The 12896-nt window shown below is 45.0% G+C and overlaps 1 pseudogene; it reads right to left on the bottom strand.

Annotated features, from left to right (window-relative positions):
- Window positions 1-9930: 9930 nt before the first annotated feature.
- Window positions 9931-10465, bottom strand: LOC111182296 (small ribosomal subunit protein eS26 pseudogene; annotated as a pseudogene).
- Window positions 10466-12896: the final 2431 nt, after the last annotated feature.

Here is a 12896-nt window from a genome sequence, read left to right as displayed (position 1 = left end):
AACTGATATATTGTGCTTGGGCTATAAATGATTTGAAATGAATCAAAGGTATTTATGGACTAAATTGTCAGGGCCTAATGAGTTTGGCTTTTAACTGTTGGTGATAAGAAATTATTGAAAGGTTTTGAAGAAGGCACCTAGAAGTTTGAACTCTCTCTTCTTATCCATATTATACGGCAAGAGCTTTCCAGTATGTCCAAATAAACCCCCTGATGTTCTCTGCTTTGTCTTTGGGCTGTTTGATACCTCATGTAGATTTACACACACTCTGTCTTTCAGTTTTGTGTTGGACTCCCTTTTAGAAACTGTCTGCGTCATATACCTACTTGGATATTCTTCCACTTTGTAAAACAAAATCTCTGAATCAGTTGGGATGCTTTTGGTTGCAAATAAAAAATTCAACTCAAAATGACTTAAGCAATGAAAAGAATTCATTGACTCATACAGCTGGAAAGTCCAGAGGTGGAGAGGATTTCAGCTGTGGTTTGATCCAGAGTTTCACATTTTCAAGTGGGATCTGGCTCTATTTCTGTGATGTGTTGGTTCATCCTCAGGTGGACTTTCTCCACAATAGCAAAAATGGCTCCAGTTGAGTCCAAGTTTTATATTACACTGGAAAGAGCAAAAGCGTCTTTTTCCTCAGATCCACCGTGATTGGTCTGGTTTAGATCACATGCCCATACTTAAACCCATCACTGAAGTCAAGGGTCTGGAATATACAAATTGTCTTAGTTTAGTCCACATGCTCCACCCTCAGACATAGTCCTTCAAATGGGAATTGAAAGTTGCTGAGAAGAGGGAAATTGGACGCAGGGAGGAAACCGCAAGTGTTTAACACAAAATCAAAATTGTGATGTGGTTCATCTAAACAACAGTCACTGAGCCTCAGTCAAAGATAATATTGGGCCCTGGGATAGAGCCATGAATTTGACACAATCCCAGCTCTCTAGTGAAGCAGAGTCTATTATTCCCTGAGAACATAAACTCTCTGAGGGTGGGAATTTTTTTCCTTTCTTGTTCACATGTATATCTTTAGAGCCCAGAACAGCTCCTGGCACCTAATAGGCATTCAGTAAATATCTGTTGAATGAATAGTCTGGGGGAAAGATAGATGTATATGTAATTCACCATACAATATAAGGTCCACTTCTGGCTCTAGGGACTTCGAGAGGATGGGGCTGTGATCTACTGTCTTACTCTTCCTGCTTTCCTCTTCGCTCTTCTGATTGTAGCTCCTCCAGGGTGAGAGACTGGGAGGAAAGAACTGGAGAGAGAACAGAGGGCTCCTCATGTGCCTGGCTGCCTACTGGCTGTTGGAGGTGCCCCTAATCTGACTCGTGTGCGGCTGGGTCCATCTCCTGCTCGTGGTCCTCAGGATCTGAGGTTCAAGGTGTTCCTGGGGGTGATATTTAGCTTTACCATGGGCCCTTTCTCTGCTGAGGAGCCCCTTGGTGTGGGTAATGCCTGCCTTCCTCGGCCTCTCCAGGCGTACCCATTCTCTAACCCTCGTTCCTTCCTTTAGAACCACTAAGTCCCTGTTTCTCCCTGTTTCTTGATCTTATTTAAGCCACACAAAACTTTTCTGGAGGAAAGCTCTTATACATGCAGCCTTTCTTTGAACCCCAAGGCCTGTAAAGCCCTGAATATGGAGGCCCTGAAGCTGGATGTGACAATAATGATACAGCATCAGATCAAGGATCAAGGTTACTTTGTCAAACTGGAGACGTTTCATCCAGAGGATGTTCAGTGTCGTGGCAATGATAACGTGGCAGAGAGAGCTAGTTGTCTCCTAGTATCTGTCTTCCTCTTTTTTCTTTACTAATTCAACTCCAAATTTTAGCCATGCACATGGCTACTTAGAATAAAGACTACGTTTCCCAGGCTTCTTTGCCGCTGTGTGTGGTCATGTGACTAAGTTCTGGCCAATGAAATGGGAGTGGAAATGATATGTGTAACTTTTGGGTCACACTCTTAAAGGAAAGAGTCACATCCGCATTCTCTATTTTTCCTGCCAGCTGGAGGGTGGACATGGCGGCGGGCCATCTGTGATGGGCTGGAAGAGAACAGTACCTTGGGATGACAGAGCGACTTGCTAGGAGTCGGGCTTTCCAACACTGTGGAGCCTCTCTACCTCCCTGGACTGTCAGCAGGACAGTCTAGCTTAAGCCTCTAAGATTTTGGGTCCTATGACAGCAGTTGAACCTCACCCTCGACTAATACAAATTACCATTTGTTGGGCACATCCTATATGCCAGCCACTGTGCTAAGCTTTTCCACATACATTATTTAACTTAATCCTTACAAGTTTTTGATTGTTGTTAAGTAGTGCATCAGGTAGGGCATTCTGGGCAAAAATAACAGAAACAGACTCTAGCTAACAAGTAAAAAATGGAATTTACTGGAAGGAAATAGAGTGGCTTAAAGAATGGAAGAGAGGGTTGAAAGACACAGAGAGGACAGAAACCATGGCTTTGGAGGTCCTGCCAAGAGAGAAATAAACCAAATATTAGTTTTCTACTCTTGCATCACTGTGCTCAAAATTCAAATTAGATGTAGAGTCCACTTTGCCTAGCTTTGGGCAAGAGGCTACTCATTTATTTAAGAAAAGGTAAGGCACCTTAACTTACCTTGATTTATTGTCTCACCAGGACTGTATACAATGGTGGGGAGGTAGTTGGCCAACAGGAAATTGACTGTTATTAGTAAAAGAAGGGGGGAATGAATGCTGAGTGGCCTAAAAACAACCAACGTCAACTATTGTTAAGTAACATGATCTCTAATTATATTATAAGGAAAATGAGGCTCAGAGAAGTGAGTTAACTTGCCCAAAGTCATACAGCTAGAAGAAAGCAGAGCTAGTAACTGAACCAAGGTCAACTGCCATACTCTTAACCATGACGCCACGTAGCTTCCAGTGATTGACTCTGACCAATGTTTATGTTTATGACCAATCTTTATGTTTCACTTTCCACAGAGAACTTCTGTGCCCAGTTGGCTTTCTGCTGACTGATGCTGCTTTGAAGAGGGTATAAAGATGGATCTAATGTGATCCCTTTTCCCTGTTGATTCTTGGACTTATTTGGCCACAAATTGGGGGCACGCTTTAACTTCAAGTTTAGAAAACTTGAAGTTGGGATTGTTGGAAAATCACGGACACCTGGTTGTCACTCCTACAACCTGCTTCACCCTCCACACCGCCCACAGGTTGCAAATGGTTCAGACAGCTATCAGTGGGCCTCTGGTGTATGAACACCTTCCTCTCTTCTTGTGCTTCGGGAAGAACAAACCCCTAATTGCCTGGATCCTTTAAATCCACCCACTTCTCACATATTAATCGTGAGAAGAACTGCTGTAATGCCTGCAGGGTTGATTATCTGCAAGGGATAGAGACCCGCCTAAATTTCTGCAAGAAAATGGGGGCTTGGTGTGAGGATACATGGGGCTCAGGTGTGAGGATGTGTGTTCTGGGGGACTAAGCACCCCCAGAACCAGGTTGCTCTTCACCCCTCTCTCAGAGGCTGTGCCGCTCCCTCACATCTCTGCTCCTCTCTGTGAATAGACTCCAATTCCCTTTTTGTTACCTCTACTCCTTCGAAATTTAGTTTGCCCAAAGCATCACTTCCACATTCTGGAAGGGGGGAGGGGGGAGAAGGGAACATCGATGGTCAAGGAGGGGCGGTGTCAGCCCTCTGTCCATCAAGGCTTTCCTTTACATCTCATTGGTCAGAATGGGGTCACATGACCACTCCTTGCTCTGAGACAGGTTGGGAAAACCTGTAAACAGCTTTTCCAGTTCCTATTGGAGAGACAGACAGAATAGTGAGTGGAGGTGGAAGTCAGACCAACCTGCCCGGGGGTGTTGAGACAAAAATTTATAAAATGGCTTGAACCTATAAAGCTTTCTGCAAGCATTGGCTTCAAAATAGAATGCATGTAGTACCACCCATTTGGAGAGTCATTTGGCAGTGAGTAGGAAGGGTCCCAAAGTGTGCATCATTTTAGCCCCAGTCATTTCATCTTAAAAATTCTATCTGGAGACTTCCCTGGTGGCCCAGTGGGTAAGACTCTGCGCTCCCGATGCAGGGGGCCCAGGTTCGATCCCTGGTGGGGGAACTAGATCCCACATGCATGCTGCAACTAGGAGTCCGTATGCCGCCACTAAGAGTCCGCATGCCGCAACTAAGAGCCCGCATGCTGCGACAAAGATCCCATATGCCACAATGAAGATCCTGTATGCCGCAACTAAGACCCAGCACAGACAAAATAAATATAAAACGTTTTTAAAAATTATATCTGAAGAAAAGAATTGCAAAGAGCTGTGTGTAGAAAGTTGTTTAATGCAGTATTGCCTAAAATAGTCAAACACTAAAATTTCTCAACTTAATGGAATATTTTATACCATTAGAATAAGCCCTGTAGAGCTTGTGGTGAACACACACACACTACTGTATATAAGATAGAAAACCAACAAGGACCTACTGTATAGCACAGGGAACTCTATCAATATTCTGTGATAACCTACCTATATGAGAAAAGAATCTAAAAAAGAATGAATATATGTATAACTGAATCACTTTGCTGTACACCTGAAACTAACACAACATTGTAAATCAACTATACCCTAATAAAATTTTAAAAATAAAGTCTTGGAAAGCTACATGAAATATTTGTGCTAAAACGTTATATGACAAAACCATAGTACAGGGCTTCCCTGGTGGCGCAGTGGTTGAGAGTCCGCCTGCCGATGCAGGGGACACGGGTTCGTGCCCCGGTGCGGGAAGATCCCACATGCCGCGGAGCGGCTGGGCCCGTGAGCCATGGCCGCTGAGCCTGCGCGTCTGGAGCCTGTGCTCCGCAACGGGAGAGGCCACAACAGTGAGAGGCCCGCGTATCGCAAAAAAACCCCCCAAAAACCATAGTACAGAATCAAACCTATCCTATCATGACAAGTTTGTAAATAGTATCTGTGCAGAAAAGCTGATATATTATGGTCGTGGGACTCTGTGTTGTTTTTTCTTGTTTTCTTTAGTATTGTCATAATACTGTTTGCATAGCTCATACAATTGGGAGAAAGAAATACAATTACAGTGGCTTCCTAGGCCTGCCCCAACTTCTTAGGGGTTGAACAGTCAGATATCTTAGGTCACATCAGACTCACGCTCCAGAAGAACCTGCCTTGTGGGGTTGGGGAGAGGCAGTTGCCCTTTTACATTTGCGTCTACCCCCCTCACCCCAGAAGCAAAATAATCTGCTCAAAAGAGCTTCTGGTTCTTCTCCTCCCCTGACAGAAGCACAACTTCCTCCCCGTCCTATTCCAGGAATTAGTAGTTTTCTCCTCTGTTCTGCTCAGGTCAGATCCTGAGCTACTTCTGCTTTCAAGGATGGGAAGCAGGAGGAAGTATTTCAGGGGTGGTGGCAGTGCACGTCTGACCCTGCCCTGTGAATGACCTCTGACCAACCATGTTCTTAGTGTGATTTTGGTGGAAACGCCCAAGACGCCCATCAAGCCTGTGGTAGGAATTTTTCTCTGATCTGCCTGACGTTTGGCTCCCTGCTTGGACAACTGAGGGAGCAGGTGGAAAAGTCTAGAATGCTTCCAACTGAGTGACAGGCAACTCTGATGCCAATATACCATTTATGTGCCATTGGGGCCATGCCAGCCATATCATGGTCAGCCCAAGACACAGTGGGTCAAATAATTATAGCTAATGTTGACCGAATATTCACTACGTGCACTCTGACATCTATTATCTCATTTAATCATCACAACAACCCCAAGGGGTGAGTACTATTATTACCATCATTTCCCAGTTGAGGACAACGGGGTCCAGAGAGTAACTTGCTCAAGGTCCCAGGCTTATAGAGCTAGGATTTTAACCCCCCAAGTCTGGCCCCAGGCATCAAAGGCTTAACCAGATTGTTGAGGATAACATTCAAGTGGAACTTTCCTTGGCAATTCAGTGTAATGGAAAAACAATATTTCGTTGTTGGTACTTCCCAGAACCTTCTTAGGAGGGTTGATCCTGTGAGGCAATTGCCTTTGAATGTGGTATGTCAGGCAAATTGGAGGGGTTTAGACAGAGGTAAGTTGTCTGGCTAGGTGAGGGAAAAGAGATTTGGAGAGATGGGTCTGAGAGATTGTGGTGGGGAGAGAGGAGCCTTGATCCTGGGTGCTGCATGGGACAACAGGAGATGGAGACCCTGCTATCTTCTTTCTCTTGAGAGCAAAGCCAGAAAAGTTTGGGAGAAGAAACACGGCAGAGAGGATTTGTAAGGCTGAGCGTGGAGAATCATTTGATAGCAAACCCACTTGTTTGAAGGAGGTGAGGGAGTGACCCATGCAAAGATCTGGGGGGAAAATACTCCAATCAGAGGGAAGAGCCGATGTGCTGGCCTTGAAGAACTGCAAGGAGGCCAATGTGGCTGGAGTGGGGGGAGCAAGGGCTCAAAGAGAAGGAGGGGCAAGGGTGGAGGCTGGGACGACAGATCACGCAGGGATCTGGCTTGGACTCTCAGCGAGGTGAGGAGACTTTGTAAGCTTTGGAGCAGAGGAATAATATATGCCTTGTGTTTTGAAAGGCTCCCTCTAGCTACGATGTTGAAAACTGGCTTTGTGTTGTTGGGGGGAAATAGAGAAGCAGTGGGGCACAGACAAGGTCTAAGGCTCCATTCCAGGTGGGACAATGGTGGCTTCCACAATTTTGGTAACAGTGGAGTTGGTAAGGAGGGGTTATATTTTTGGACATATTTGAAGGTAGAGCCATAGGATTTCCTTATGACTTTCAGTCTGAGTGACTGTGTTACTGACCAGGGTTTTTGGCCTTCCCCAATCAACTGAAATTGAGAAGAGGCCAGTGAGGAACTTCAGGCAAGTCTGTACTGGGGTTCCTGCAGCTGTAGGAGGGGGTAAAAACAAGTAACAGGTTTCCTTGCTCGCTCCCCGAAGGGGGCGGGGATGAGCCAGCTCCTTATATGGGGCGAGGGTAGGGGTGTGTCCAGGGGGTGGGGTTGGAGGCGTGGCTTAGGTGGTTTGCCCACCCCTTAGGTGGTGTTGACTGCAGGGGTAATGTGCAGTACCCTGTTTTAGGTCCCTTTTCTTCAGAAGTGGCAGTTGCGTTTGTTTTTTTTTTTTTGGTCTTTTTGTATCTTTTGTCCAGAATTTGCCCCAACTGCGCATGCATGCAGTTACAGCCCCTTACAGTTTCTTTGTATTTTGTTGCTAAAGGAGACATTTGTCCGGGTGCAAGCATTACAGCACTGCAGCAAAGAGTCCCAGGCACCAGCCTGTCTCAGAAGGACACTACTGCCACTGATTGAAAGTGGGGGAATAGTGCTGCCATGGTGCCCCCAGCCACCTGGCACTACCACACAGGCCACACAGGCAAAGGCTTGAACCACAGCTTGTCTGAGTTTCAGCAGAACGTCTGTGATCTTCCTGGAACAGAGGATGAGGAGCTGCTCGGGGGCCACCCCCTGCTCACCTCCTACGTCCCTTAGGAGGGTCTCAGGAGTCATGACTCATGTCCCAGGTTCTGACTATGTATGAGGCTTTCTGCCTCACCCACCGCCCCCTGCCCCCCAACAGAGCTCCAGATTAAAACTGCTTTGTCTCTTAGTCTAGGATATAGCCTCCCTTTTTTGGTATCGTCCTTTTTGATGTGTAGGACGACTATGGAAGGATTGGTTTTGCTGTCTATGTAAGTAATAAACTGTATGGACCTAACAGTGGCTCATTGTAACTTTACCGGTGGAATCAGTCGTGCCTTGGCCTAGCCTTGTCTCATGCGCTTGAGGCTGAGATGGGCCCAGATGCAGGGAGCATGATTGGGAGTGATCAGGAGTTCAGGTCTAGACATACTTGGTTTGCGGAGCTTGTCAGACATGGGGTGAGCCTTTGGCTATCCGAGTCTGGAGCTCAGGAGAGGTCTGGGTTGGAGACAGAAACCGAGGATTATCAACATATGGGTGATGTTTATAGCCCTGAGCCCACCTAAGGACAGGAGTAGATAAAAAAAGAGGCCCAAGGACTGAGCTCTGGAATCCTCCTTACCAGGTTGGGGAGAAAAGGAGGGATTGGCCAAAGAACCTGGAAGGAGAGATGGAGGTGAAGGAGAAACAGGTGACTGAGGGTCCTTGGAAGCCAATATACAAATTAATCCCTGGAAGGAGTGGGCAAATGTGAAAAGCTGCCGCGGAATCCCTTAAGATGAAGATTGCAAACCAGTTCTTGGAGTTAACCACTTATCCTTGGTGACAGTGATGGAAAAAGTTTTGGAAAAGTGGAGGCTGGGGTGGGGCAAAGGCTGGAATGGAATGGGTTCAAGGGAGAGTGGGAAGGGCAGACCTGGGCACAGCAAATACAGACAACTGATCTGGAATTTGCTTTGCAAAAGGGACACAAAAAAATGGGGCAGTGGTTGGTGGGGGAAGTGGGATCAGATAAAGTTTGTTTGCTTTTTCATTAAAAGAAATATATTAATTCTGGTGGGAATATCAGATTTTTGTATATACACCAGTATTGGTTTTATGTATTTGGTTTTATGTATTTATTCCAGAACCAACACTTTACCTTTGCTTATCTGACTTTAAGGTAGTGCTGTGATATGGCATGTCTGGCTATGGAATGGAGTTATGTAATAAGGTATGCTTCATAGTTTTCTAGGCTATTCTTGTGTGTTTTCTGCTCCAGGTGATTTTTAGAATCAGCTTGTCAAATTTGATAATAATCCTGTTGGGTGAGGGTACACTGAATTACTGAGTAATCTGACGGAGAACTGATATCTTTATAATGTTGAGCCTTGTCACCCATGAATATGGCATCTCTCTCTATTCTTTTTTTTTTTTTTTTTGCGGTACGAGGGCCTCTCACTGTCGTGGCCTCTGCTGTTGCGGAGCACAGGCTCCGGACGCGCAGGCTCAGCGGCCATGACTCACGGGCCCAGCCACTCTGCGGCATGTGGGATCTTCCCGGACCGGGGCACAAACCCGTGTCCCCTGCATCGGCAGGCGAACTCTCAACCACTGAGCCACAAGGGAAGCCCTCTCTATTCTTTTATGTCCTTCAGGAAAGACTAATAGCTTAAAAAATAAATAGTTCACACATATTTCATGTCAGATTTATGCTTACATGTTTTATACCTTTTTGGTGCTACAAATGGTGTTTTTCCTATTATACTTTCTAATCAGAAAATTAGTCTTAGCTGAACAAGAAATGGGTTAGATTTTTATATGTTGATCTTGCTGAATAAGATTAGTTCTAACAAGTTATCACTTAATGGTCTTGGGTTTTCATACTTTCTGCAAATGATGACTTTTTTGCCCATTGAATCTGCCTCAAGTAGGAAATAGGGTTATGATTCGAGGTTCCTGCTGCCCATCATTTTTGCCCTTGGGGAAGAAACAAAAGTTTCTTCTCTTTGAAGTGGTTTTCCACAGAGTTGGGCTGTGGGTTCTGGATACCCTAATTTACTCAGACTCAGAAAGAAGATAATTGCACCGGGGTGATACGTAACACTGGAATCTTGCATTACACTGACTTGGGTAGAAAACAGATGGGTAGTAAAAAAAAATTTGACAAATATAGGAAAGTAAAATTTCCTTCTAAAAGCTTATTTTAAACTCTTTTCAGTAAATGGAACTGGAAAATTATTTGTTCATATGGACAAAAATGAAACTGGATTCCCTGTTTCACACTGCACACCCAAAATTCAACAGTACACAAAGTAAGAAGTTAAATAATGGAAGGAAAAGAAGTATTTGAGAAGAATATATAGATGAAAAATATTTTCTAACTCTGGAGATTTATTAAACAAGTTACAGAAAAGCCTTATAATAAATTTGGCCACATGAAACAAAAGAACTTCTGCACAAGAAAGATGATAATTAGAATTAATAATAGCATCTAACTCATAGCTTGAGCATGAATATCAGAAGAGATTATGCCTGTGAAAGGGACCCGTAAATCACTAAGCAAATGGTGGGTTTTTTTAAAAGTATAATTTCCGTTTTATTGTCTTTCCAGGGGACCGTATTTCTTTAGCCTTTAAGGACTTAGCTCCTTCCGTAGGCTTTGGCGGAGGTCGTGGCGCAGCACCCGCAGGCCTAAATCGGGGTGGAGGTGTTCGGTCCTTCCGGGCTTCCGGAGAACGACTCCTGACTACCTTGCTGTGAACGGCACAACTCACGCAGTAATGTAGTTTCACATACAGCTTGGGAAGCACATAGGACAGTTCGCGCCAGGAGCTCACTCACCGTCGAAAACACTCGCTTCGGAAATGTCCCTGACGGCTGCGGCCTCTACGGTGTTCCAAATGACGAACTTCTTAATGGCCTTATCCTCGGGCACGCATCGGGCACAGCTGGTGCAGCGAATAGGCTGCACGTGGCCGCGCCCCTTTTTGGCACGACCATTATTCCTTCTTTTCCTGGTCGTCTTGGAAGCGAGGAGGCGAGAGAGCATGGTGGTTGTTTTCAACCTGACCCAGCAAAACGCCTTATGCTCTATTTAGATTGATTTGATGTTAGGAACACTGGTTCACTCAAATTATTTCAAGTTTTGAAGATTTTGTATTTAAGATTCCATGATAGGCATCATAAAAGGATGGGTTCTTGACACCTTGGTTCCTACAAGCTTCATGCAACCTGCTCCTGCAAAGGTTGCCATGGGATTGCAGTTAGTGAGGGGTTGGTAGCTGCTACGGTGCTAAGAGCGGAAATACACTGAAATTAACCACAGGTCTTTTTTTTTTTTGGTGCATTATAGACTCAGAGCTCCTAAATAGTTACATCAGAGAGATTCTTCTGGTACAATCGCTATCTAGCTGGGGAGGAAGGATTCTTGGTGCTTGCTACCCTGCCCTCTTTCCAGAATTCTCTCTCTGAGGGAGGGGCGGGGGGGATCTCTCTTATGAACCAGGCACTCTTCTGTGCACTGGAAATAGAGTGATGAGCAAGACAGACAAGAATCTCTGCTCTCTGGAGCTTATAGACTCTAGCTGGGGAGTCAGACAATAGATAAACTAAATAAATATGCAATATAGTTTCATGTAATAATGAGTGCTATGAAAAAATATCTGAGTATCTGTAGCAGACACTGCAATTGCTCCATTCACGTCCCATCAGTGTTTATCATTCTCATGCAAGCTGGCCAGGTTTCCAGCTGCCAGTACCTGCCTGCCTGAGGGCTCTCTCTGGCTCCTGGAGCCTTCTCTGCCTGGGTGCAGGGCAAATTGGATGCACCAGAGAAGTAAGGCTTTCCCGGAGAGCAGCCCTCCACTGATAGCTGATGTGAGTTGTGGATAAAAATCTAGCCCCCTCTCCTCTCAGGTGGATAACTCTGAGGCATGTTCTACCCTGGATTTCAGAGTTCCTCAGTGTATTGAGCTCCAATCATCCACAGCAGTAACTTGTTCCATCTCACAGCTTTTATGGGCTCACTTCCTCACCAGTGTTTCCTGGATTACCTCTCAAATAAATTACTTCCCCTTGTCTCAGTGTTCATGTACAGGGGAACCCAAGCGAAGCTTTTGTCAAGAGTAGGGGTAGGGGATGGATGGGAGCTTATAGCTAGGTGCCCACCTTGTGGTTACCTGGTCAGGTGCACACCATAGGGTGGGTCATTAAGAAAGGCTCTGGGGATTGGACAATCTTTCTGAGATATTGCCTATGCCTTTAAAGTGGGCCCTTGGCCACTGCTAAGGGCACAGAGGGGCCGTGATATCCGAGCAACTTCCTGTGGTGATCAGAGTGTGAAAGTTTTTTTATCAAAAATAAACCCAGCTTATTTATTTATTTTTGCATTCATTCTTTTTTTAAAAAAATTATTTATTTATTTATTTGGTTGGGCCGGGTCTTAGTTGCAGCACATGGGTTCCTTAGTTGTGGCATGCAAACTCTTAGTTGCAGCATGCATGTGGGATCTAGTTCCCTGACCAGGGATCGAACCCAGGCCCCCTCCATTGGGAGTGCGGAGTCTTAAGCACTGTGCCACCAGGGAAGTCCCACCAGCTTATTTATTAAAATATGTCCCCACACCCTTGTTGGTAGCTTCTCATCCTGATCCAATGGTCTTATTTCTTTTTCCTCAGCCTCCTTTCCTGCTAACAAGAATGGGCCCTTTGTTGTTTAAATTACTTATTGGTGTTTTTCTTTTTTTTCTGATTATAAGCGTCACTTTTTTTTGTATAAAAGTTTTAAGTACACAAATATATATAGAAGAAAATTAAAATCACCCTGTGGCAGATTGAAGCTGATCACAAATTCTTTGACACACCTCCCACTGAGACGTGACATCTTTGTTCCCCTCTCTTAGAACGTGGTCGAGCTCTGTGACTGCTTGACCACTAGAATATAGTGGAAGTGACTCTGTGACAGTTTCCAGATCAACACCTTAAGAGACTGGGAACTTTCAATTCTTATCTCTTGGAATACTTGCTCTTAAAGTCTAACCACTATGCTGTGAGCAGCCTAAGCCACATAGAGAGGACACATGGAGGTCCTCCAGCTGATAGCTCCAACCGAGCTCCTGGCCTGCTGATGGCACCAACTTCCAGCCATGGGAGTGATCTGTTTTGAAAGTCCAGCCGAGCTGAGCCTTCAAGGACTCCAGCCCCAGTCACCATCTGACTGCAGCCATCGAGATTCCCTAGTGAGAACTGCTGAGGCTAGACAATCCACAGCACCATGACACAATGAGAAGTTGCTGTTTTAGACTTGTGGTTGCCAAGGGAGAGGGGATAGGGGGCAGGGATGAACTGGGAACTTGAGATTAGCAGATGCAAACTATTCTGTATATGTATAACTGAATTACTTTGTTGTACACCAGAAACTAACACAACATTGTAAATCAACTACACTTCAGTAAAATAAATTTTAAAAAAAGAAGTTGCCGTTTTATT

The sequence above is a fragment of the Delphinapterus leucas genome, chromosome 15 (assembly GCF_059928025.1).
Source record: "Delphinapterus leucas isolate spDelLeu-1000000601 "Yukka" chromosome 15, BTC_Dleu_Yukka2, whole genome shotgun sequence".
Lineage (NCBI taxonomy): Eukaryota > Metazoa > Chordata > Mammalia > Artiodactyla > Monodontidae > Delphinapterus > Delphinapterus leucas.
This window is presented reverse-complemented; position numbering and strand designations above follow the sequence as displayed.